This window comes from Tenrec ecaudatus, chromosome X (genome assembly GCF_050624435.1).
Source record: "Tenrec ecaudatus isolate mTenEca1 chromosome X, mTenEca1.hap1, whole genome shotgun sequence".
Classification (NCBI taxonomy): domain Eukaryota; kingdom Metazoa; phylum Chordata; class Mammalia; order Afrosoricida; family Tenrecidae; genus Tenrec; species Tenrec ecaudatus.
Window position 1 is genome coordinate 106121014 of NC_134548.1, and position 25409 is coordinate 106146422.

General features: G+C 35.8%; 1 pseudogene; it reads right to left on the minus strand.

The window, feature by feature from the left end:
- Window positions 1-2515: 2515 nt before the first annotated feature.
- Window positions 2516-2924, minus strand: LOC142433051 (calmodulin-like; annotated as a pseudogene).
- Between the last annotated feature and the right edge of the window lie 22485 nt (window positions 2925-25409).

The window sequence follows — 25409 nt, forward strand, 5'->3', positions numbered from 1 at the left end:
AGACAGACCTGCGGAGATAAAGACATGCATGAAACAAGACAGAGCAAAATCAAGCAACAAAACAAAACAACAACAAAAAGGCAATGACAACAAAACGAAACCACAACAACGAAGAGTTTGTACTTAGTTCAAGGACTGTTTGTTGGCCTTTACGAGTGTTTTATGGTTGAGTCTGTTAGGGTGTCAAGGCCTGGTTCCGAAGTCAATTTTTGGTAGTCCCTGGAATACTCATTTTTAAGGAATAATACATTGAAAAGGAAAAAAGTAATATTTAATGAATAAAAGGTGGAATTCATTAGCATGAAGAAAAATTTATCAATATTAGTCTTTTAGAGGAGCAGTCAGAAAAATCTGAAGAAGTACTAAAAATTATGTGAGATACTATTAAGAGAAATTTTTATGAAATTTCCAAAACAAAAGGAGGGGGCCAAAATGACAGATAATTTTTCTACAGTTGATGGAAGAAAACTACCCTGGCATCATTAGAGACATGATATACGTTTAAGAAGCTGAACCAGCCCCAAGTAGGATAGACCCCAAAGAAACTCACAAAGAATATCATAATCAAACTGGAAAATCAAAGAAAATTAAGCCTGAGAGAATCTCAGGGTGAAAAATGTATAATTTTGTTTTTAACCTTACCATCTTAGTGTGATTTTGTTTGTTATTATTTGCTGTTGGGTCTCCCAGCTGTGAAGCATAGTATGAATGGATGCATAATGACAATAACTGATACAAGGGAATTCAGAGGTGGGGGGGGGTAAGAGATGGGGAGGGAAAGGGTATTTGAGGAGTAAATCATGAAGACAGGAGTGGGGAGGGAGCTCTAGAATGGATTGTGATTGCACAACTCATCTTAAAGGCTCTAAAATTGAAGTGGGGGTGATTGCACAATTCTCCTTGATATGAGTGAAATATTGAACTATTGAATTATATGATGCATAAATTATTTGCCAATTAAAAGTTACCTACAAAGTAGAACCATTAAGTCTAAACTCTGTTTTATCAGTAAAAACCATGCAGGCAAGAAGGCAACATGATGACATATATAACATTCTTTTAAAAATGCCAACTAAGAAGAATCATATGTCCAGCAAATTTGTCCCTAAATATAGCTGTCAAATTAGGTTATTTACATATAATGAGAACTTAAAGGAATTTTCAAAAACCCATTAACCTTGCAAGAAATACCTAAATGATATTTTTTTGTTTTGGTTTTAAGTTAATGGTCTTTTATTTGTGAAAAATAGAAGAAACTAGTATTTACAATTTGGAATGGACTTAAAGGTAATTTCTTGAACAGCAATGTGATGGTTGTGCTGAAGTCCACAGCCCCAGCCTACACTGCCTGCTTCATTGATCAGAAAACGTTTATTTAAACAGAGAGTCTAAAATAGCTCCTTTAGTAAAGGTCTTATGATAAACCTGACTTCCATGGTTCAAACCTTGTCATTTGCTGCCCTTTCTGATACACGTTGTGCCTGATCTGGTTTTCAACATTTTCTGTGCTTTGGGTTTTTTTTCTTTTTGTTCATATTGAAGATTATCCCAGATATATTTTGTCATTAGGGGTGGCCCTCTTGAATTTCTGTTATGTGTTTTTTTCTGTTTTTCAGTATATGAAACCCAGTATTGATGAACCTATAAAGACAGCAAGTAGAATAGGGTTACTAAGGGGCAAAGGGAGCTGATATCAAGAAGTTCAAAAAGGAAGAGAATGCTTTCAAACTGATTGTGGTACAATTTTAGAATACATATCATAGTTATTAAACTAGGGAATTATATGATACCTGGTTTAGCTTCGAATAAAAAGTGTTTTTTAAGTAATAAAAAAAATGGTGTGGAAAGTAGCAACCTAGCACTCATGTCACTCTAGCACAGTACAGCATAGGCAGGCAGGCATGAACTCATGCTACCAGAGTATATCACCATCCACATGGTGCAGACATGTCTAAGAGGACCATACTAGCAGTGGGCTAATTCTCAACAGGCTACCACTCCTTCACCCTTTTCTCCACATGTCATCCAGAGTTACACTGATTTCAAATGTGGCTGTTTTCAGTAAACCAGCTACAGCAATTTACGTTAGCATATGGAACTAGTACTCATTGGGACAGGCTTTAGAAATTTGCTTGTTTCCCCCCCTTCCAGTTTTCATTTTTAAAACAAATGCCTGGCTACCCAATTGTCCAACCACATCCATGGAAAACTGACCAGCCTAGGCAGGGTGTTACTCATTAGCAAATGGATCTTGGAGTCCTTTAAGTGCTTCCTTATCAGCAATGCTCTTACAAGTATTGGTTTTGTAAAACTGATGTAAAACTTGATCTTTAGGCGACAGAACCACCAGCATGTAGGTTGTGTGTGTGTATGTGTGCTGTAGGTGACTAGAAAGTGCTTTTGACATCCAGTTTTGCTATACAAAAGCAAGTTGAATGACATTTTTTGAAAAAGGTAAATAAAATATTAAATTTGATTTCTGGTGGGGAATAAGGAAGGAGCTCAAAATAGGCCATCATTTTGCTGTCTTCATCTGTAAGAATTCCTCATAGTTGACTTGTCCATCGCTATCTGTTCACTTCATCAATCTCTTCATCTGTTAGTGTTTCTCCTAAATTTCTCGGCTGCACTTGTATAGTTATTGACATCCTAGTCAAAGACTCAGAACGTTTCCCATATTTCATCTTCGTTGTCTGTGTTGTTCATTTTTCTAGGCATCATGTTAAAAAATTCTGGGAAGTCAATGCTGCCATTACCATTACGGTCCATTTTATAGATCATATCCTGTAATTCAGTTTATTTTGGGTTCTGACACAGTAACCTCATGAGTGTTCCAAGTTCCTTTGTGATGGTATTATTGTTGTCTTTATGGAGAAAGCTTCCTTGAATCCAGCAATCTGGTCTGCGGTCAGCAGGCAAGTCATGGTGCCAGCAGAAAAATGAAGTGCAGGAGTAGCAAGAGGACTACACCAACGCCGAGGTGGTGATTATAGGATGTCTCTGATGCTGCTGCTGTAAAAACAGAGGGTTCATTGTGTGTTATGCCCTCGCCTCCTGTGCTGCAGCCTATTGTTAATAAAGGCATTATGTTTGAGAAACTCCCAGCACTATGGACTAAAAGATAATTTTTAAACAGAGAAGCAGCAATAGTAGAAAACCATCAGAAATTAGCATGTGCCAACATCAACCAGAAGAAACTTAGATATAGAAGTATTGAAAGTAAAACAAACATACAAAACTGAAAATAGAGAATTAGAAAAATCAGTTTGTAATGAGCCTTATTAAAAAGTAAAGAAAATGTTAGAAGAAACCCAGCCCTACAAAAGATCCTTGCCAACCCAGTATGGCCAGAATAACAACACTCACCAAGCATAAATAAGAGAAGACCACATAGGACAACCTCACCCAGAGGACAAAAAAGAGAAATCACACCTCAAGATAGCATTGACTTAAAGATGGAAAGAATTCAAAGGCTGCCGAGGTAAGCTTGAAAAAAATGCAAAAGGGGCATAGGGAAATAGCTATGGTGTGCAAACATTCCTGGTGTGAGGACCAGGTAATATGGCGGGGACCAGACCAAATACAGGGATACACATGATATACAACTAAAACGGAGGTGGGGAAAGGAACAAAAATAATAATAAAGAAAAAGATAGAAGGGGCACAGGGCACTCACCCACCCAAGGGGAGGGTATTCTTTACATCTCCACAGGGAAAAAGGGACCAAGCTTCAACCCAGTGCTCTAAGATGTGAATGCAACATGCCAGTGTAGAGTAGGGAACCAGTGGAGATGTCTGGGGGGCCGGCCCAACCCCAAATACTAAGTAGACACCTGCACCTCCCCTCAGCAGAATTTATTTCAAAAGACGGCACTGAATTTACAGCTCTGGAAGAGGAACATATCTGATCAGAGCGTATGGGAGCAGATGAAGGGGGAGGAGGAGAGGGTGGAGCACATCATGGCCCACCAGGCCGTGAGGTCAATGTTCCCAATTAGAACAGCCAGCAGACAGAGATGATCACGTGACTGGCCCCCTTATGAAACATGATACCCTCGCTGACCCATAGCCCTATAAGGGACAACACCAGAGACACGGTGTGGAAATTGCACCTGATCAGATCCCAACACACCAAGGCAAAACATTAAGGGGGTGCAACAGAACAGCAAGGGAATGGAACAGCGAGGTCCCCAGGGAATGCTGAAGGTGGACTCCTAAAGGTCAACAAATGATCCTTGAACTAACTACAAGCTTTTCTTTCTGGTGTGTGTGGGTTTGTTTTTTTTTGTCATTGGTGTGTTGTTGTTGTTGTTTTGTTGTATATTGTTGCTTAGTTTTGCTCTGTCTTGTTTTTGTATATGTTATAATCTCCGCAAGGGGTGGGAAAGGTTGGGGGAAAGGCACTGGTGTTAATAAACCCAGGGACAAGAGAACAACAAGTGATCCAAATTGGGGGTGAGGAGGGTGCGGGAGACCTAGTTGGGCATGATCAAGGGTAATGTAACGAAGAGAAATTGCTGAAACCCTGATGGGGACTAAGCATGATAGTGGGACAGGAGGGAAATCAAAGGAAATAGAGGAAAGAGCTGAGAGGCAAAGGACATTTATAGAGGTCTAGATAAAGACATGTATATATGCAAATATATTTAAATATGAGGATTGGGAAATATATCTATGTGCATATATTTATAGGTTTAGTATTAAGGTAGCAGAAGGACATTGGGCCTCCACTCATGTACTTCCTCAACTCGAGTACTTTTTTCTATTAAACTGGCATTCTATGATGCTCACCTTCCCGCCACAACTGCTGAAGACAAAGAGGGTGAACAACCAAATGTGGTGAAGAAAGCAGATGGTGCCCGGCTATCAAAATATATAGTGTCTGCAGTCTTAAATGCTTGAAGGTAAACAAGCGGCCATCTAGCTCAGAAGCAACAAAGCCCACATGAATGAAGCACACCAGCCTGTGTGTTCATGAGGTGCTGAAGGGATCAGTTATCAGTTATCAAAGAACAAAAAATCATATCATTGTGTGCTCACCTCCCTGGTATGATCGCTGAAGACAAATGGATGCATAAACAAATGTAGCGAAGAAAGTTGATGGTGCCCGGCTACCAAAAGATATAGCATCTGGGGTCTTAAAGGCTTGAAGGTAAACAAGCGGTCATCTAGCTCAGAAGTAACAAAGCCCAAATGGGAATAGCACACCAGCCTGTGTGATCACAAGGTGTGGAAGGGATCAGGTACCAGGCATCATCAAAACAAAACAAAACAAAACAAAATCTTACCATAGTTAATGAGGGGGAGAGTGTGAACTGGAGAACCAAAGCCCATTTGTAGGCCACTGGACATCTACTTACAGAAGGGTCTTGGAGAGGAGATGAGCCAGTCAGATATAGCAATGATGAAAAATACAACTTTCCTCTAGTTCCTAAATGCATCCCCCCACCCCCTTTAATGATCTGAATCCTACCTTGCAAATGTGTCTAGACCAGAGTATGTACTCTGGTACAGATGGGAACTGGAAACATAGGGAATCCAGGGCGGAGATTCCCTCAAGACTAGTGGTCTGAGTGGCAATACTGGGAGGGCAGATGGAGGGTGGGTTGGAAAGGGGAACTGATTTCAAGGATCTACATGTGACCTCTTCCATGGGGGACAGACAACCAAAAGTTAGTAAAGGGAGACGTGGTACAGAGCACGATATGACAAAATAATAATTTATAATTTTTCATGGGTTCATGATGGAGAGGGGAGTGGGAGAGGCAGGGGAAAAATGAGGACATGATGCCAGTGGCTTAAGTGGAGAACAAATGTTTTGAGAGTGATGAGTGTAGCGAATGTACAAATGTGCTTTACACAATTGATGTATGTATGGACTGTGATAAGAGTTGTATGAGCCCCTAACAAAATGATTTTTAATAAGTAAAGAGGTAACTATAGTAACAGAATTTCCATATAAACATCAAGTCAAGTAGATTTAACATGTGTTAACTAACATTTCAAGGCAACAGAAGTATATGCTATCATGTATAAACATCAGACAAGAAGAATTTTCTATACACAGATGCATGGATATGTATGGAGGCTAAACGGATGTGTGATGGAAAATATACCCACAAATATATGAGGGATTACAAAAAAACCCAGAATTTTTTCAAAGCTATGTATTTAATTTTTTTAACAAAACAACCTTTTAACCTTTAAAGTACTCTCTGTTATACTTAATACATTTGTCAAATGTGCGATTCCATTCTTGGAAACATTTTTCAAGGTCATCTGTTTGAATGGTTAACAGCACCTCCCTCATTTTTTCTTCGCCACTTCAACATTGTCAAATTGCTGCCCTTTCATGTTCCTCTTCATTTTCAGAAGGAGAAAGAAGTTTCATGGAGCAAGGTCAGGTGAGCAAGGTGCATGGGGCAAAAGAGGCTTGTTAGTTTTTTGCTCCAAACTGGCCCATTCAGATAGCTGCATGAGCAGGTCTATTGTCTTGGTGGCAAAACCTGTCCCACACTGACCACGAATCAGGCTTTTTTGTTCCACACTGTTAACACTATCTTTTTAGAACCTCTAAATAAAAAGTTTAGTCAATAGTCTGACCTTGTGGAACTAACTCCAAATGCAGTCCACGTTGATATTTTTGTCAGTTCGGGACGTTGATGGAAGTCCAGAATGAGGTATGTCATCAATCGACATGTCACCTTTTTTGAAATGAGAATACTACTCATAGAATTGACTGTTCCCCATAGTGCTGTCCTTGTAAGCTGTGTCCAGCAGCACAACAGTTCCTGTGGCATTTTTCCCTAGCCGGAAACAAAATTTTACAGCTGCATGCTGTTCTCTTAAATTGTTCATCTCAAAAAACAAGGTTTGAGTGAAACTGTGTTTATGAAAAAATTCACTGTGGCCAGAAAAAACCTTCCCAGATGGTGCCGCTGGTTGCGTTAACTCAGAGCGAGTTGCTCCATACGCGCCTAGTCGGAAAACTGCGTACTCCAAAAGGTTTTGTATTTTTTGGTGAGGTAGCCCCCTAAGTTTGACAGAGATGTTTATACGAGGTACTTAACTCTGCTGCAAATATATCCTTAAGGGAATAGATCATTGGATCAGGGGCTCAAGGCCATAGTTCTGGGGGCATCAAGGTCAATTAGTATAACATTGTTTACAAAGACAATGCTCTACATCTTACCTGGATAGGCAATGTTCCGAGTCTTATAAGCTCACGAACATCCGTCTAAAGTGCACCTACGAATCTCTCTTCAACTGGATGAAAAAAAGTAACTAAAATTGAAGATACATAGAAATAATTAGTCCTGTGGACTAGTGAATTACATGAACATCAATCTTCACTGAATCAGAAGAGCTGGGGGGTTCCTGGCTACCGCTAACAATTGCTTTGTAAAAGGATAACACTAAAATGTTCTGGAGCGAGTCAGAAAAAAATGTCGAACAAAACTGAAAATCACAAGTCCAGGTTTAATGGTTGGATAAAGTTTTGGGAAACACTCTGGTTATGCCCCTTAGTGATCCTTTTAGATCTGGAAATGAATTAACTCTCATAGTTCAATTTTTAGCCAAGTAATAGTCAGGTCTATAAATGGAACAATAACATTAATGAGGCTTGCACATCTTAGCATAATCAACAATTGTAGAACAAAATCAAAATCAAACTCATTGCCATCGAGTTCATTCTGACTCATGATGACTACATAGGACAAGGTAAAACCCCTTCTGTGCTTTTCCAACACTGTACTTCTTTACAGGAATAGAAAGTCTCATCTTTGTTCCAGGGAGTGACTTATGATTTAAAACTGGTGACTTGGCCATTAGGAGTCCAAAACATACCATTTTATCACCAGGGCTCCAATAAGGGACAAAATGGGCAGCCATTTGCAACAAAAAAACTTCAGAAGATATAGGAAAAAAGGAGGAATGGAAACAGTAAGCACAGGAAGTTCAATACGTTATACTGCACTGAGGAATTTCATTGGATAAAAGAAACAAAATGTTGTTTAATGTAAAATTTGTGATTTGTTTTTAAACCTTCACTCAATTAATAGCATAAAGTTTTAAAATTATTTAAAATCAATAAAGCAATAAAAATGAAAAATAATAAATTGTCAAGTGCACATGCCGATGTGTATTTCCTTGGCTATCTACATCCATTATGCAGCAAAACAAAGACTATAATTCATCCTACTTCCTTGCAGTGAATTTTGGAAAACCTGAGGTTTTTTTCACTCAAGTTTCATCTGGTTAACTTATTTTCTTTATAATCCTTTATACTGTATTTCATGGAGCCCAAATCTTAATTTTTTCCTGAAAAAAAAAACACAAAGAAATTCCCCCAAATTCTTACAATAGCAAGATTGAATGTATAGCTTTCAGAACTTTGAGATGAAAAGAATAATTACACACTTTCAGAGAGTACATTAAATATCACTGTGGGAAAGAAGCAATAAAGGATATACAACTTATTTTATATTTTAAAGTTGAATAAAATGATTGACTTTTAAATTCCTTTCTGTCAAGCTATTTTTGAGGCTATCTGCAATGTAAATTGGCCTTCTGTTATGGAGAACTACATTTAAAATTCACTTAAAACAAAATAGAGATTTTCATTCTTCAAGAAGTATTTGACCTGCAATAAAAATCAGTTTCCAAATTTTCAAGAAAAACATGTGTCATGCCTCTTAAAAAGAAATCAAATGATTTCTGAAACGACTGACTAGACCAGTGGTTCTCAGCCTTCCTAATTCCATGACCCTTTAATACAGTTCCTCATTTTGTGGTGACCCCCAACCATAAAAATATTTTCATTGCTACTTCATAACTGCAATTTTGCTACTACTGCCATGAATCATAATGTAAATATCTGATATGCAGGATGTATTTTCATTGTTACAAATTGAATATTATAAAAGCATAGTGATTAATCACAAGAACAATACTTGTAATCATATATTGTGAAATATTTATTTCCAATTACAAATATTTATTTCTAATTACAAATAAAATTTGTCTTGAAGTATGGTGTATCATGGGTAACAGTCTTCACGCTGAGTGTATCTGCATGTGGGCAAACCCGCCTGGAGTGGGATGGAGGAGCGGTGGCTCACTTCCTAAACACCATCGGAAATATGTGTTTTCTGATGGTTTTAGGCAACTGACCCCTCCAGCCCCAAAGGGGTCGCTGCCCACAGATTGAGAACCACTGGTCTAGTCTAAGAACACAGATAGTGTTTGGTGCTATCTCATGCTATAATAGGGCAGATTCCAGACCTATGGAACCCAGAGGCAAATCACCAAACCTATTAAAAGTCCACACACAAGGATTTATAGAGTTAGACAATATTTTCCCAACCTTATTTTTTATTTCTTGAACTATATAACATTCAGAGTTCTAGATCTTCCTTTTTTAACTTGTATTACAATTTTAAGAACTGTCTCAATATATTCGGAAATTATCAAAATTATTTTTATTGACCAATTATTGAACACTTAATTCCTGCCTATGACTCTTAATTAGTTTCCTTATTATGAATATTTTCTACTCATTCAGAGCCACCTTCATTTCTGTCTACCCAAAGATTTCATTTGGAGCAAGGTAAACCATTATGAAAGCCATCTCTTTAGATTAGTTGATTTCTGTGAAGACAATTTGCTTTGTTTTTTTTTTACTTTCATAAATAAGATTTATTGTTTACCTCATCAGAGCAATATGATTGACACAAATAATAACTTACATTAGTTGAACAAAGAAACATTTTTCTTAGAAAAACACTATATTGAACTCTTTCCAAAGCAGCTAATTTCTCCTTGGATAATTCATTACATGGGAAACCACTTAAAAACTACATTTTATTGGTCATTATGTTCCTTCTCAATTGAATATCACATTGAGTTGTAGTTAATTAATATGGCCTTTGTAGTACCAATTCTTTATGCAATGTACTATAATTCTGGACTCTATAACTATAACTCTAATCCGATTTTGAAATGTGTTGTCTATTATACTAATGGACAGATTGTGGGTGGGATTAAGACCTGACCTCAGTACATAGTGTGAATCAAGTCACACCTTTTATTTCCTGGAGCTATCTTAAAGACTACCTTAATATATAATGTGAACTAAATCACATTCTTTTTCTTGGGAGCATCTTTAAGACATGTGTATTTTAAGATACCATCCTTTATTTTCCTTGGATGGAGTAGATATATTGGTACTACTGTAAAATTCTAAACCACATCACATCAGCAGGACAGTCACACCTCTAATTTTTGATTGATCTTTGGTGAAAGCAGGAATACCTGCTATAATTTTTGCACATTCTTGTTTGGTGGTTCTCGACTTGAATTTGGCTTGCCTCTGCTTAACATTTGATTTTTGGATTAAATAGCACCCATTACCACGAGACATTTTCTGAAATGTTGAGCTTCTGTGTGACATTGTAATAAATTGCTGAGCCCAAAGATGTGAGGGAATATACTCAAGGGAAGAATGGGGGAAAAATGGAGCCATATAGCATCTTGGAAAAGTTGGATATTTGGGATATCTTTAATTTTCAACTCCTTGGAACTAGTTTTGTTTTATTTCTTCTAATACAAACATTATCACATACATAATTAAATCTAAAATTTTGGAAGAAATATTTAAATATTTTAATCTTAATTCACTTAAATTAATACCAATACAAAAATGCACAGTAATTATTGCCAACTAGATATTTCAATTACTTCTACCTTAAATTGCCTAGAGACATAGAAGATAGATTAGGCACCACCGACAACTTTATGCTATATGTGACTATCCAGGTTTTTTCTCCTGATTTTAGAGTGCATGTATAATTCATCATCTCAACCAGGACACCTTTGAGAGTAAAGTGACATGAAAATTTCACGAGATAAAATGAGTTACCTATGAAAACCAGTTTTACTTATATTTAAAAAAAATTCACAAAGCCAAAATCACTGCCATTGAATTGATTACAATTCATAGAAGCCCTAAAAGACAGAGTAGAACTTCCCCTACTGGGAATAGGAATCCTTACTCTCTAATACTTCTAAACACTTTCTAAACCTTAAACACAATCAGTGTCATCTAGTCAATTCCCTAGAGTCTGTATATGGTAGAGGAGAACTGCTCTGTGGTTTTGAGATAACTAATAAGTATAGGAGCAGAAAGACTGACTTTTCGTCTCTGCAGCAGCTATTGGAGTAGAACTACTTCAGCCATCAGTTAGCAACCCAATTTCGATCCCACTATACCTAAAGGGCTCCCTTCTAAACACACTTCTCCATCAAAAAACATTCAACTCGATAGCAAAAATTACAAAATTACAAAGAAAAACAACATCTGATTTAATCAGAACTGTTTCAAAAAGAATACACATATATATTGAGACACTACGCCAAAAATATAAAATATCTATGATGACTATAATTCTTTTTTAGAATAATTATGCTCATTGTGCAAATGGCTAGATTTAAAGTCTCACCTTCATTGTATACAGTCAGACAGTTATTAATTCAAATAACTACATGACATTAAAATAGTGGCTTGAGTAATAGCAGAAGCCCTGGTGGGCACAGTGAGTTATGCATTGGGCTGAAAACCACAAGTCATCAGTTTCAAATAATAGGCAGTTCAAAATCACTAGCTACTCTGGGGAAAGAGATGTAGCTGTCTATTTCTGCAGTCACTCTAGAAAAACTAATCCCATCGCCACAGAGTTGATTGTAATTCATAGATAACTACCCTATAGGAAAAAGTAGAACTGCCCTATAAGATTTAAATTGCTGGAATCTTTAGAGAAGCAGAATGCCTCATCTTTCTTCCATTGAGTGACTTGTGGATTCCAAGCACCAACCTTTTGGTTTTATCCAGTGTTTAACTGCTATACCACTTGAGCAAAAATTCTATTTTTGGAAACCCTGTGGGAAAGCTCTACTCTGTCTTTTAGGGGTACTCTAAGTCTAAATTGATGGGATAGCAGTGAATTAAACCAAAAGAAGAAAATAAAATTATCCTTTCATACAGAGAAGAGGAGATGGTAAAGACAAATAACTGGCAAAAGGAAGGGTTGCTCTCATGAAGAGATCACTGAAGATATGGATGCTATAGCAAAGTGTGGTGAAGTAGTCAGAGTGTGCTAAGCTATGAGAAAGAATAGTGTCTTAGGTCTTAAATCCTTTTCTTATGAATTAGATTGCAACCCATAGAAAGATATATTGGAATTCAAACATTTGTTTCTGTGAATGTGAATTGGTTTAGAAATAGGGTCGTTGAAGGTACTATCAGATAAGTAAGTTTAAGGTCATACTGGAATAGGGTGGGACCCAACCTAAATTGACTGAAGTCCTTATAAAAGAGAAGATGTATGGCAACAGACAAATAGACAATCCTGGAAAAACTAACCTACAATCCAATGAACATCATTTAACACCTGAGGCCTTCAAACGTCAGGAGAGAATTTCCCCCCTATAATCTTCGGAGAAAATATTGCCCTGCCTGAATTCTTAATTCTGATTACTAGCCTACAAAACTGTTAGACAATACATTTATGTGGCAAACCACCAAATTTATGCTACTTTTTTATGGTTGCAATTTGTTTTCAATTGTTACATATGCATGTGGAAATTGGACATTGAATAGGGAAGAAAGAAGTATTGATGCATTTGAATGATGGTGGTGGCAAAGGATATTGAAAGTACTGGGGACTGCCAAAAAAAACCCCAAAAATCTGTCCTTGAATGTGTACATCCAGAATGTTCCTCAGAGACAAATATGACAACGCTTCATCTTAGGTACTTTGAACATGAGACCTGGAGATACTAGTCTCTGGAGAAATGTTTTGTTTTGTTGTACATAGGGTCATTAAGAATCAGAACCAACTCAACTGCACCTAACAACAACATCTTTATCATTCAGAAACACATGCAAGATCTTTACAGTTTAGAGAGGAATACTTGGGAATCTTGGTAGAATATGAGGCTCATTTTGATAAACTGAAAGTCAGAAGTGGGTAAATTAAACTAACATATTTGCAAACTATTTAGGAGAATAAAGTGTGTTGAATAGCTAAGATTTTTATTACTATTCTAGAATTTGAGCAAAATGAGAAAGGAGCCTTGAAATATCAGTTTTGTCTTACTTTTGTATAGTGCATTACCTGGTATAAATCAGTCTGTTAATATGTGTTTAAGAATCAATTAAATACCAACTTCAAGGTGACAACTAGATATTTCAAACCAATGAACTTTACTAATGAAAACATCTGTCAACACACTTTAAATGCAATATTCTTTTGATACTGGCTGGGGTAAGGCAAAAATCTTCAAACGTGACACCTGAATAAGTCATGATCTTAGAATGAGAGAATATTAGTGCAAGAGTAAAAGACATTGTGTGCTTGGAACTCTGGCTTATAAAAATATCTATTATATCATAAAAGCAGTAGGCCTATGGCATAATTAGGTGGGGATAATAAATTCATATTATTTGTATGGCACCAAAATTCTTAAAATGGAAAAATAATGTAAATTATTATCTCATATTAGGGTGGGTGGAGGAAGGGTTGGAATCAGAAACTTCTGGAGAAGTAATGAAAAATCCATTACTACTAACACATAACCAAGAATGAATATGACTGCCATAAAAATATCCCTGATGAGAATAAGATCATAATAAATAATTAACTATTATACAGGGATCTACAATAAGGAAATATCAAAATATATAAATCACCAGAGATAAAATATCCCCCAAATTTCATTTATTACTCTAAAGAGACTAACAAACAAAATTGTATATTTAGACAAAGACTTATTTACTATCCCATTTGCAATCTTTCATTGTAAGCATAACTAAGAATCTTTATCAAAATGAATCTGAATTCAGAAAGAAGACATGACAATTAAGGAACAATTATAAACAAAGACATTGACATACATAAAGACATTGGCATGAATATAGGTAAATCTTAAATGGAATTGACCATTTATAACACATTGAAGACAATAATCTGTGGGCTTAAAACAAGTTGGAAATAAAATGAAAATCAACAATAAATTAGACAATTAGAATAAAAGCATTTGAATTTTCATGTATGTATGATGTGTATAGTGGAAATATTGTTGTAAAAATTTTTTTTAAAAATCAAGTGAATATATAAAACATGTACTAGGGAGGAACATGGTCACTAGATAGAACCTTCTACCAAACATGACCTGTCTCTGCCAGAATCTAATAGATACAGAGCTATGGCTTTGGAAATCAGATACATGAACTGAATTCTATGTACTTAAAGTGTATTATTATCGTTCTGTTTTTAGAAAAGAACCACCAAATTCCTTTTCCCTCTAGAGAACTTGGAACTCAATATACTAGTGTGTTTCTGCAGCTTCCCTTCTCCTAGTTGAGTGATCTGTTTTTGCCAGGATTTATCTGCTTCTGACCTCCCCATTATTAGAAGCCCTCCCCATAACTAAAACCTCCATTCCTCCTCCCTATTTAACTTTCCTGGGACCCCTATATAGAGGACAGATTTGTGGCATGACAAATAATCTCAATTCTTCTCCACTTTTTCTTCTAAAACCCTCCTTCTAGAGTTGCCATTCTTACACCAATCAGCTCCCTGACAGTGGTGGAGTGCTTCCAAAGCAAGGGCCTTTTGTTATAAATGCATTATCACTGATGTGTTGCTGCACTGTCCCCATACTATGTAGTGGGTCTATAAGTGACCCTGGTATATTACTAGATATAGTATCCATATACTCTATCTTAAGACCCTGCTCCTCCTTTCTCAGTGAGATAGACTTTCACATAACTTAACAAGTACTAGCACAATTCTTAAAATGCCCTTTTCCAATTAAGCAGCTATCACTATATTTAACCAGAAAACCACTTATGACTAACATCATCTCTTAAGTTAGTGGTTCTCAACCTTCCTAATTCTGTGACTCTTTAATACAGTTACTCATGTTGTGGTGACAACCCAACAATAAAATTGTTTTCATTGCTATTTCATAACTGTAATTTTGCTAATGTTATGAATTGGGCAATCCCTGTGAAAGGGGTTGTAAACCACAGTTTGAGAACCGCTGACTTAAACCCAACTGTCATGCTCATATGCCCTATTTTCACTGTCCACCCAAACTCTATTACTACTTCCTCATCTCCACACAACACAATTTCCAGCTCCTGTCTTATCTTCCTCATTTAACCCAAAAAGCCAAATTCCCTAGACAACGCAGAATCCTGCACACCATCTACAGCTGGACAACTATATCACATAAATAACAAACAACAGCAGTATCCACAAACAAAAAAAGTCAAAGTTAAAGACATAATGGAGTCAAGAATGGACACTACATAATGAACAAAGGACCAATAGAACAAGAATACATAGCCATAATAAACATATGCGCCCAACAAAAGACCCTCAAAATACATCAGCAAAATCCTCAAAGATATGAAAAAAGAAATCACCAGATTGAGAGTAAGAGCAAGAGACTTCAATACACCACTATAAAGGACAGACAGATCAACATGAAAGAAGCATAATAAGGAAATGGAAGTGCTTAAAAAAACAAGCAAGTTAACGTCCTAGATATTTACAGATGTCTCCAAACAACAGCAAAAAAAGTCCTAGATATTTACAGATGTCTCAATCAACAGCAAAATAACAAAAACAAAATGCACTGTTTATGAACAAACATGGTACATGTTCTAAAATAAACCATTTCTAGGCAATAAAGCAAACCTTAACAAATTCAAAAAATATAGATAAAACCATCTTCTCAGAACACTGTCATAAAACCAGAAATCAAAAGAAAGAGCAAAAACATTAAGATAAACACATGGAGGCTCAATAACATACAACTACACTACTAAAAAAATAGTTCATCATTAATAATAGTTGTAATTAGGAGGTTCCTAAAAACATGAGAATAATACAACATATGGAAAATTATGGGGCACATAAAAAGTAGCTATCAGTCGTAAGTTTATAGAAATTAATACACAAAAAAGGGAAAGTCAATTTTCAATGATTTAGCGCAACATCCCCAACATTTTAACAGGGACAACACCATAATCTGTCAATTTAAGCAAAAGGGTGGAGTTTTGCCTCTCAAAGAAGTCACAAGGTAACAGGTAACACCCACCAGGAGAATTCTGGGAACTTAGTCTTTTTCTCTTGGGAACTGAACCACTTTCTCTCTCTGGAGACATTCCTCTTGCCAAGCCATATGGAGCCACACTGATGACAGCCAGAGTACTGGGGTTGGGGGAGCCATGTGGAGACCTGCACCTAGTTTGAGGTGCTTCTACCAGTACTGGATCTACCATTGGACAATGAACTTCCTGAATTCAGTATCATTGCATGTGTTGCGTGAGTTTCAATAGTAATTCATGGGCTAATATTTGATTAATGGGCTATTATTGAACTTATGGACTGGGCTGGGATGTTTACTGATGCATGATTGCTTCTTGATTTAAAGTTATCTCTAATATATATATTAATGTCTCCGGATTCATTTCTCTAGCCAATTTAGATTAACGGAAAGGATAAACAAAATTCACAAACCAGTAGCAAATTTTAAAAAGGAAGAGAAAGAGCAGATGAAAATAATTAGAATTAGAGAACAAATTGATGTCATCGCAACAGATCCAAAAGAAATAAAATGAATAATTCGAAAGTATTATGAGAACCTGTATTGCAACAATTTTGATCATCTAGATGACAGAGACAAATACTTAGAACTACACACTCTACTCAAATTAATGCAGATGGACAATTAAAAAATGAACAGACCCAGAACAAAAGAAGAAATAGGCAAGGTCATCAAGAAACTCCCAACCAAAAAATGCCCAAGGGCAGATGACGTCACAGGACAATTCTACCACATATTCAGAGGAGAGTTGTCACCAATTCTATGCAAACTATTAAAGAAAGGAAAAGCAAACACCCAAACTCAGTCTATGAAACCAGTTAAACGCCTGATCCCCAAATCAGGATAACACCCCACAAAGCTAGAAAACTGTAGACCAATATCCCTCATGAACCTAGATGCAAAATTTCTCAACAAGATCATAGTCAATAGAATCCAACAGCATATCAGGAAAATAATAAATTAAGAACAAGTGGTATTCATACAAGGGATACACAGATGTTTCAAATTTTTTAGAGAGACAAAAATAACAAAAAATATTAATGCAGTCCACCACAGAAACAAGCTAAAGGATAAGGAACATACAGTCATATCAATCGATGCAGAAAAATCAGCTGACAATATCCAACACCTGTTCCTAATAAAAACACTCAATAAGAGAAATAGAAGGAAAATTCCACAACAAAATATAGGCCATATATATAAAATCAAGAGCGAATATCACACTCAATGGAGAATATCTGAAAACATTCCCATTGAAAGTGGGAACCAGACAAGGATGTCCCTTATTGTCACTATTATTCAATGTTGTGCTGGAAGTTCTAGCCAGAACAAGAAGACCATAACTAGAATGTAAGGAAGTACAATTCGATAAAGAAGTAAAACTGTCACTATTTAGAGATGATACAATTTTACATAGAGAGAATCACATGGTCTTCACAACAGGATTGTTGGAAACAATGGAAGAATTTAGTAATGTAGTAGAATGCAAGATTAGCAACCAGAAATCAATCGGACCACTAAAGACCAGAGAAGAGAGATCCAAAAAATATGTCAAGGAAGCAATATCATTCACAGTATACAAAAATGTTAAAGTAGCTAGGAATAAGCCTAACCAAAGAATCAAAAGACCTGTACAAAGAAAACTACAGACTATTAATACAAGAAACCAAAAGAGACCGACACAAATAGAACAATACCTTATATTGATTAATAAAAAGGTGCAATACTGTGAAAATATCAATATTACCTATAGCAATCTACATATTCAATGCAAGCCTGATCCAAATCGCACCATCATTCTTTGAAGAAATGGAAAAATTAATTTTAAAGTTAATATGAAGTAGGAAATAGCCCAGGATAAGCAAAGACCCTCTCAAAACTAAGGGCACAGTAGGTGGTCTTGCACTTTCTGACTTCCAAACCTATGATACAGCCACAGTTGTCAAAACAGTCTTGTACTGGTATAAGGACAGATACATGGACCAATGGAACAGAACACCCAGAAATAAAATTCAACTTATTTTTCACAAACAACCAGGAATCATTAAATAGGAAGGAGATGTCTTTTTCAACAAATGGTGCTAATAAAATTGGATGTCCATCTACAGAAGAATGAAACAGGATCCTACCTCCCTCCAGGCACAAAAAATGAACTCAATATATATATAATGCTCAAAGCTATTAGAATCGCTGATGCTAAAATTGGGACAAATTTAAGCCACTAGTTCTTGGCATTCATGGGCTACCAGATATAAAAAGGAAGCACATATAGTGCAAGATAAAATAGATGATTGGGACCTATTACAAATAAAACACATGTGTACATCAAACATTTTCATCAAAAGAGTAAAATAAGAGTCAAGTTTTGGAAAAGGTATTTAGAAATTATATAATGAACAAAGGACTAAATATTAGTATCTACAAAATAATGCAGCCACACACGCATAAAAAACATATACCCCTATTAAGAGTTTGGCAAAGAAACTGAATAGATGATTCACAAAGATGACACTCAAATCGCTAACAAACACATGAGTAAGCACTTTGCTCTCATTAACAAGCCATCTGGCAAATGCAAATTAATGTAACAATGAGATACTGTTTCACCCCCACAACCACAGCCCAATTAAAGAGAAAACAAAACAGAGAGCAACATCCTGTAGAGGGTATGGAGAGATTGGAACTCTTACACACTGTTGGTGGACTTGTAAATACATATAATCATTGTGGAAAGTGATATGGTGATTCCTAAAACAGGTGGCAATAGAAATACATGGCCCAGTAATACCATTGCTGGTCATATATCCCAAAGAAATAAGAGAAAGTTCGTGAACATACATACACTCTATGTTCATTGCAGCATAATTCACAATGGTAAGAATTTTGAAACATATCACCATAATCCATCAGTAGAAGAATGGATTAAAGAAAACTTGGTATATATGCAAAATGGAATACTACATATCCCTTAAAATCAGAGATGAAATGCCTCATGACATGGAGGAATCAGGAAATCATAATGCTGAGTGAAGTTAATCAATCACAAAAGTACAATATTGTATGAGTTCACTGCTGTATGGATAAACACTAGAATAGGAACAAACTCAGGCTTTCAAGCTGTCCAGTTTTCTGGCCATATTGGCCAAGTATCTAGGCAGAGAGCCTCTTTGGTGCCCATGAAGTATGAACCAACCTCTCTATGTGTGTATCTGGAAGGCCACTATGGAAGAGGAGTCCTCATGTCAGTTGGGATCAGATTTTTGAGAGATGATAAGGGTAGGATGACGGTTTAGTGACTGTCATGCAAAGGTGTGACGAGGTCTCCCTGGACCAGCAGTCACTCTTACCAGAATGATGGGGGACACTGATGGGAAAGTCAACTAAGGAAGGGGGAAAGGGCCTATATGTTGGAGGGGACAAGTGCTAGCCTATTGTTAGAAAAAAGGGGAGAACCAACTACCTAGCAGGGGGAAAATGTCTAACAATACTTTAAAGGACCCTATGGGGGGATTATGCCTAGTAATGTGCTCCTAATAGATGACCTTGGGCCAGCAGGCACACAAAACTAAAACAAAATAGTATTGAAACATTGGAAGGTAGACTAATATTTACTACTTCAATGCCCTACTTCCTGTATTAAGATATGTACTATTCTGGAAGATCTGTGTCTGACATTGCCAGTGAATTTTATTCTTAAGTTTTACTAAACCACCAACTCCCATTGTGTAAATTTTGTCCAGTCACATAAGCATTTATTTTGTGCAAATTAATAATCTATGAATTGCAATTTGTAGTTAGCCTACACTTGTCCAATCTCCGTTTCTCAAAAGTGTTTTAAAATGATTACTGTGCTAGTCAGGGTTATCTAGAGAAACAAAACTAGGACACTTATGATTAGGCATGTATATATATATATATATATATATATATATATATATATATATATATATATATGGATAGATTTATACAGCACGAAGTAATCTAACAGCTAATTGGTCCACAAAGCAATAAAGAGGGCTCAGTTCAACGCACTTCTATGGAACAGTTAAAATACTAGAAGTCCTTCAAATCATGAGGGCTACTAAATCAAAGGTTAAAGACTCAGACAGCTGAGTCTTCCCTCAGACAATGCAGGCAATCCAGCCACAGGCAGCAAACAGAATGGCGGGTCACCAACAGACAGCAGCTCAGGAGCTTAGCAAAGCAGGCCCAGATGGGATATTGAACTCAAGCAATGTTATCCACCAGCCTCAAGCTCATGCAAAGTACCCACCAGCAGCATCGTGAAGCTGTTCTCGAAGGAACCTCAAGCTCTAGTGACACGATCCACAGGTTTGCTGTTCCACAGGTAGTGTATCTCACAAGTTGTGGCAGAGAACTAGCTAAAGCAGCCTCATACTGGTCTGATCACCAGAGAGCAAGAGAAGTGGGGGACGGGCAGGCCATGCAGAGCCATTTATTTCTTTGCCCTCCAATCAAACTGTGACCTGATTAATCCCACATGTTCCTATTGGCCAAGTTGGCACAATAAACCTACCTATCACAATTACCATGGGCTAAATCAATGACAATATAAACAGCAGATTATTACACTCCAGGGATATGATGGATAAGATCCTCTACCATAAAATAATAAAGATGTCTTTAAGGTAATCCAGCAGCTGATAGGAAACATAGATTCAGGAATGGGTTCTGTGCTCACACTTAATCCTAGCTCCAATTCAAGAAAAATTACTTCTTACAACATGAACCTGCTCAATCCTCTCCCTCATAAAACAGGCATGAATGACAGGGGTGCGATAGAGAACTGTGGTGAAGAAATTACATGTTGCCTGGCTATCAGACAGATTAGTGTCTGGGGTCTTAATGGCTCGTTTCATACAGCAGCCATGAAAGTTGGATGTCAACTAAAACCACATGGAAGGAGCACACCAACATTTGTAATCCAAGGATCACAAATTATATAACCCAAATCTGAAATGGGAAGATTGTATCAGAGCTTTAAATTGCAAGTTTCTGGTATCCAGAAGGCTATGCATGACAGTGGAAACCAAAATACATTTTTCTCTAAGCAAAATTGAGGAACGGGAAAAACCTGGTGATCAGACAGACAGTATTGTAGCGATAACTATAGTAGATTGAAATAATAAATCTGACTTGAATGGTTGAAATCTGTCATCTGATCTCCTTTTTAACACAATTTGTGGTTGCTCTGATTTTTTATATTTTCTGTGTTGCTACTGTTTTTCATATTGGGGCTTGCCTCTGTTGCATTTTTTCATATTTGGTAGCCTCATTTATTATCTGTTATCCAGGATTTTGAATCTATACAGACAATAGCTAGAATAAGGGTTCCTGGGGAGTACAGCAGGAGAGGTATGTGTGTGTGGGGGGGGCGGTAATTGGGGAGCCGATACTAAGGTGTACAAGAAGGAAGAAAATGTTTTGAAACTGCTTGTGTTAGCAATTGTACAACACTGCTTAGTATGATTGAACTAAGGAATGGCATAATGTTTGGATTAGGTCATAACAAAATAGTCTGGAAGGAAAAAAAATGAATGAACAAAATGTACTAAAATTGATTGTGGCTATAATTGTACAATACTTCTTGATGTGATTGACTTCTTCATGTAATTGACTTCTTGATGTGAATTTTATGATATGTGAATTAAAATAAAATTGTTGGGTAAAAAAAAATGCAGTCTATGTACTAAGCAATATGTAGTATTGACAGTCATCAGTAGAGAAGGGATCATTCAAGACCCAATAGAAGCACAACTCTATAATAGAATGCAAAGGAAAATTAATATAAGAAACAACATAAAAGCATTTACAAATAAGTTCCAATATACTAGGAATTTATTTTAAAAGATTAAATTTTCCAGTAAATTGTTCAGATTGAATTAAATATTGTTTTGTTGTATTTATTATAGATAAAGTTAAAATACATAATACAGAAGGAATTAAATGACAGTAAAGAATAAATAGGAAAGGTTATTTGGTAAACATTATCCTGTAGAAGGTGGATATAGTATTTTCTTATTCAACAAACTGGTCTTTAGGAAAATATGCATCATTGGTGATAAAAGAGGTAATTAAAAGATGATAACAAAAAAAAATTCCTCAGAAATACAAATCAGTGTTTGCCCAAAAAACAGACTCACTACAACAGTAATATAATCTAGTGGCAATTTAAGAACACTTTCTCAATTATTGGTAGACCTATGGAGTTATTAAAAAGATAAGAAAAATATAGATTGTGATAAGAGTTGTATGTAAAATATTTTTAAAATTTATTAAACAGGATGAAAAATATATGTAGGAAAAACATTAATTATAAAAATTTCATCTAATTGGTCCTTATAAAACCCCACCCAGTGATTAGTGACCTTCCATTTTCCCAAGCAAATATAAAAATTGAGCAGCTCTTAGGCTGCAAAGAAAGTTAGAAGAGATAACAAAGAATGAGTATTATATGAACCACTGTCTCTGGCCAAAATGTGGTAAAGTTACAAATCAGTTATCAATAGGTAGCAAAATATATTGGTTGAGAATATTTTTAAAAATCCCAGCTGTACATAATTCATTGGGCAATTAATGAATAATAATATAAATGTGAATTATTATTTACAAATATGGGATGTAGGTAAAAAAATCATCCAGAGAAATATATAGTCATAAATGTACTTATTAAAACAGAAGATAGAATGAGAATTAATATGTTTAATTTATATTCAATGAGGTTAATAAATAGCAACAAAAGTATACAGAATAAAGAAATATAATAAATGCAGAAATTAATGAACTACAAAAGGAAATGCGAGGATCATTCCAAGATGTGGAAATTATCGAACAATATCATTAATGTCACAAGCAAATAAAATTTTGCTAAAGGTTATTTAAAAATGGAGGTTGGTGTACATTAATAGGGAGCTGTCAGAAATTAAGGCCGAAATTAGAAGAGAAAAAACATTTCATTAGATAAGCAATAGGAAACGCTTCAAGTCACTCACAATTAATACAACCATTCTAATTAGCATTGAAAATATATAATTCATTTATTTTAGGATATGAGAACATCCAATGCACACGTATATTATTATGCATCATTTATAAAGTATTTAAAACTTTTTATTGTGAATTAAGTGAAGACCTTAGTCACAATTCATCAAAGCATGATGTTGAACATTTTCTTTGGGAACTATTCTATGCCAATTGACTTTGGTGTCCCCAGAGACTAAAGGTACTGAACCTTAGGTCTAGCAACACATTCCTTCAAGGTATTTGCTTATATCCAAGAAGTTTCCATAACTTTCTCCCCCTGTATACTCCAAGACGTTTATGGATATATTTGCAGCAATAGATGGATGTATTTGCATAGAGAGATATGTATTTGAAAAATAAATATCCTCTGTCAGTATATAATAAAGAGTATATTCTTTACCTCCCTCCCACACTTGTTCAGCCTGTATGTCTGCCTAAACATTAATAGTAGATCACTACTATGGTACGATTGTATGTATAATGGTATCTGACTCTGTTGCCTTTAACCATATGTTCATCCCTGTGTCTTCTATTAGCTCCCTCATTTTTTCTTTACTAATTTATTGTTGTATATTGCCATCTGATTCACCTAAATAAAGATAAAGACTTTTACAATAGTGATATATAAAAGTCAAAAATTGTATGAAGCTTAAGATTAAAATCGTGTTTTATTCAACTTTTATTGTACTTGCTTGCCTTTCATAGCTGGATTGCTTGCTCCTTGAGAACAGACTTCATGTATGAATTTTGGGTGTCTCTATTCATACCTAATAAAATTGTTGACCAGGCTCATCAACTAGCCTAAGAGGCTAATTGGCTTAGTGCAAGGTAGCTCACAAAAACAAACCAGGTCTCTTTGAGAAACATCAGCCGGGCACTTATTTGATTAGTATTGCTATGGGGATTGTCTTACTTAGAGGTACAGAGCAGGCATTGGCAACAAGAAAAGTGACCCCGGGAATGCCAGGGAACAAAAATTAAATAAATAAATAAAGGAAAATTAGTGAGTAAAAACCAAATTAACCAACCAAATTATTTAATAGTAGATAAGGGTTTGCACCACTTTAAAATTTTTGCCATATTTTGCAAATCACTGCGTATAGTTTAACTTTTCGGTCATATGAAACACCCTCAGCAATGCGTAAAGGAAAAGCAAAGTGACAACCTGATTTTATTTGCAATATGTTACACAATAAACTTGGTTTGTAGTTGATACATCTTAATAAATGTTATATTTAGAAGTGATTGGCGCCAGCCTCTAGTCTCTCCTTGTTTGAAATGCATCATTCTTTCTAAATAAGATTATCCTTTTGTTCAATGAAATTCAGTTACTGTCCCTTGTAAGTCTACTTTATCCTTCACTAATGGAAAACACCAGAGGGTGAGAGTAAGCAATACTTACTTCTTACAGAACCTTATAATACTCAATGCAATGTCTCAAGATTATGAATTTATACTGTCTCTTCAATGTCGCTGCACTTAAATTTTATTCATGAAATTCATAAGTACTTAGAACAAATAGTACTTAAAACAGTAGAAGGTGGGTACCCGGAATTGAGGTGTTGATTATATTAAGGGAATAAACCAGGGTTCTAAGTTTTACTTGTAGCTGTGAAGCTACAATTTGTAGCTCTATTTCCTGGATAATTAGGTCTTTTGTTGATCACTTTTATTACCTGGTCAATAAGATCAAGAGGAATCATATAAATAAAGGAATAATCTGAAGTCCGACATTGCACCCAATTTCCTACATAATTTACCATGTGTCAATGCACAAGGATTTTAATCTTTGTGAACTCTTGTCTCACAAAAGAAAGTGAAACATTTTCTAATTTATGTGGGGTTTGTAAAGATTTAATGAGCTCATGCAAGTGATAATCACTTTGTTAATTGATAAAGTTGGCCATTATTGTGATTATTCTATTCATTCCATAAAGTGCCTTTATCGTGGAATTTTATAAAGCTTTACTGCACAGGAAAAAGCATGAGTTCAAAAATTAAGATCCCCTGGAACTTGATAACTTTCACAATGATGTTGTTGTTTGTTGTCGTAGTATTAAAACGTGCCTGGCTTACGTCATCTTCACGTTCATTCATTTGCTTGAGTCCATTGTGGCTACCAAATTTGTCACTTGAGAGCTTTCTTCTTCTCTTTTCACTTTACATGATGGTGTTTTCCAATTCCA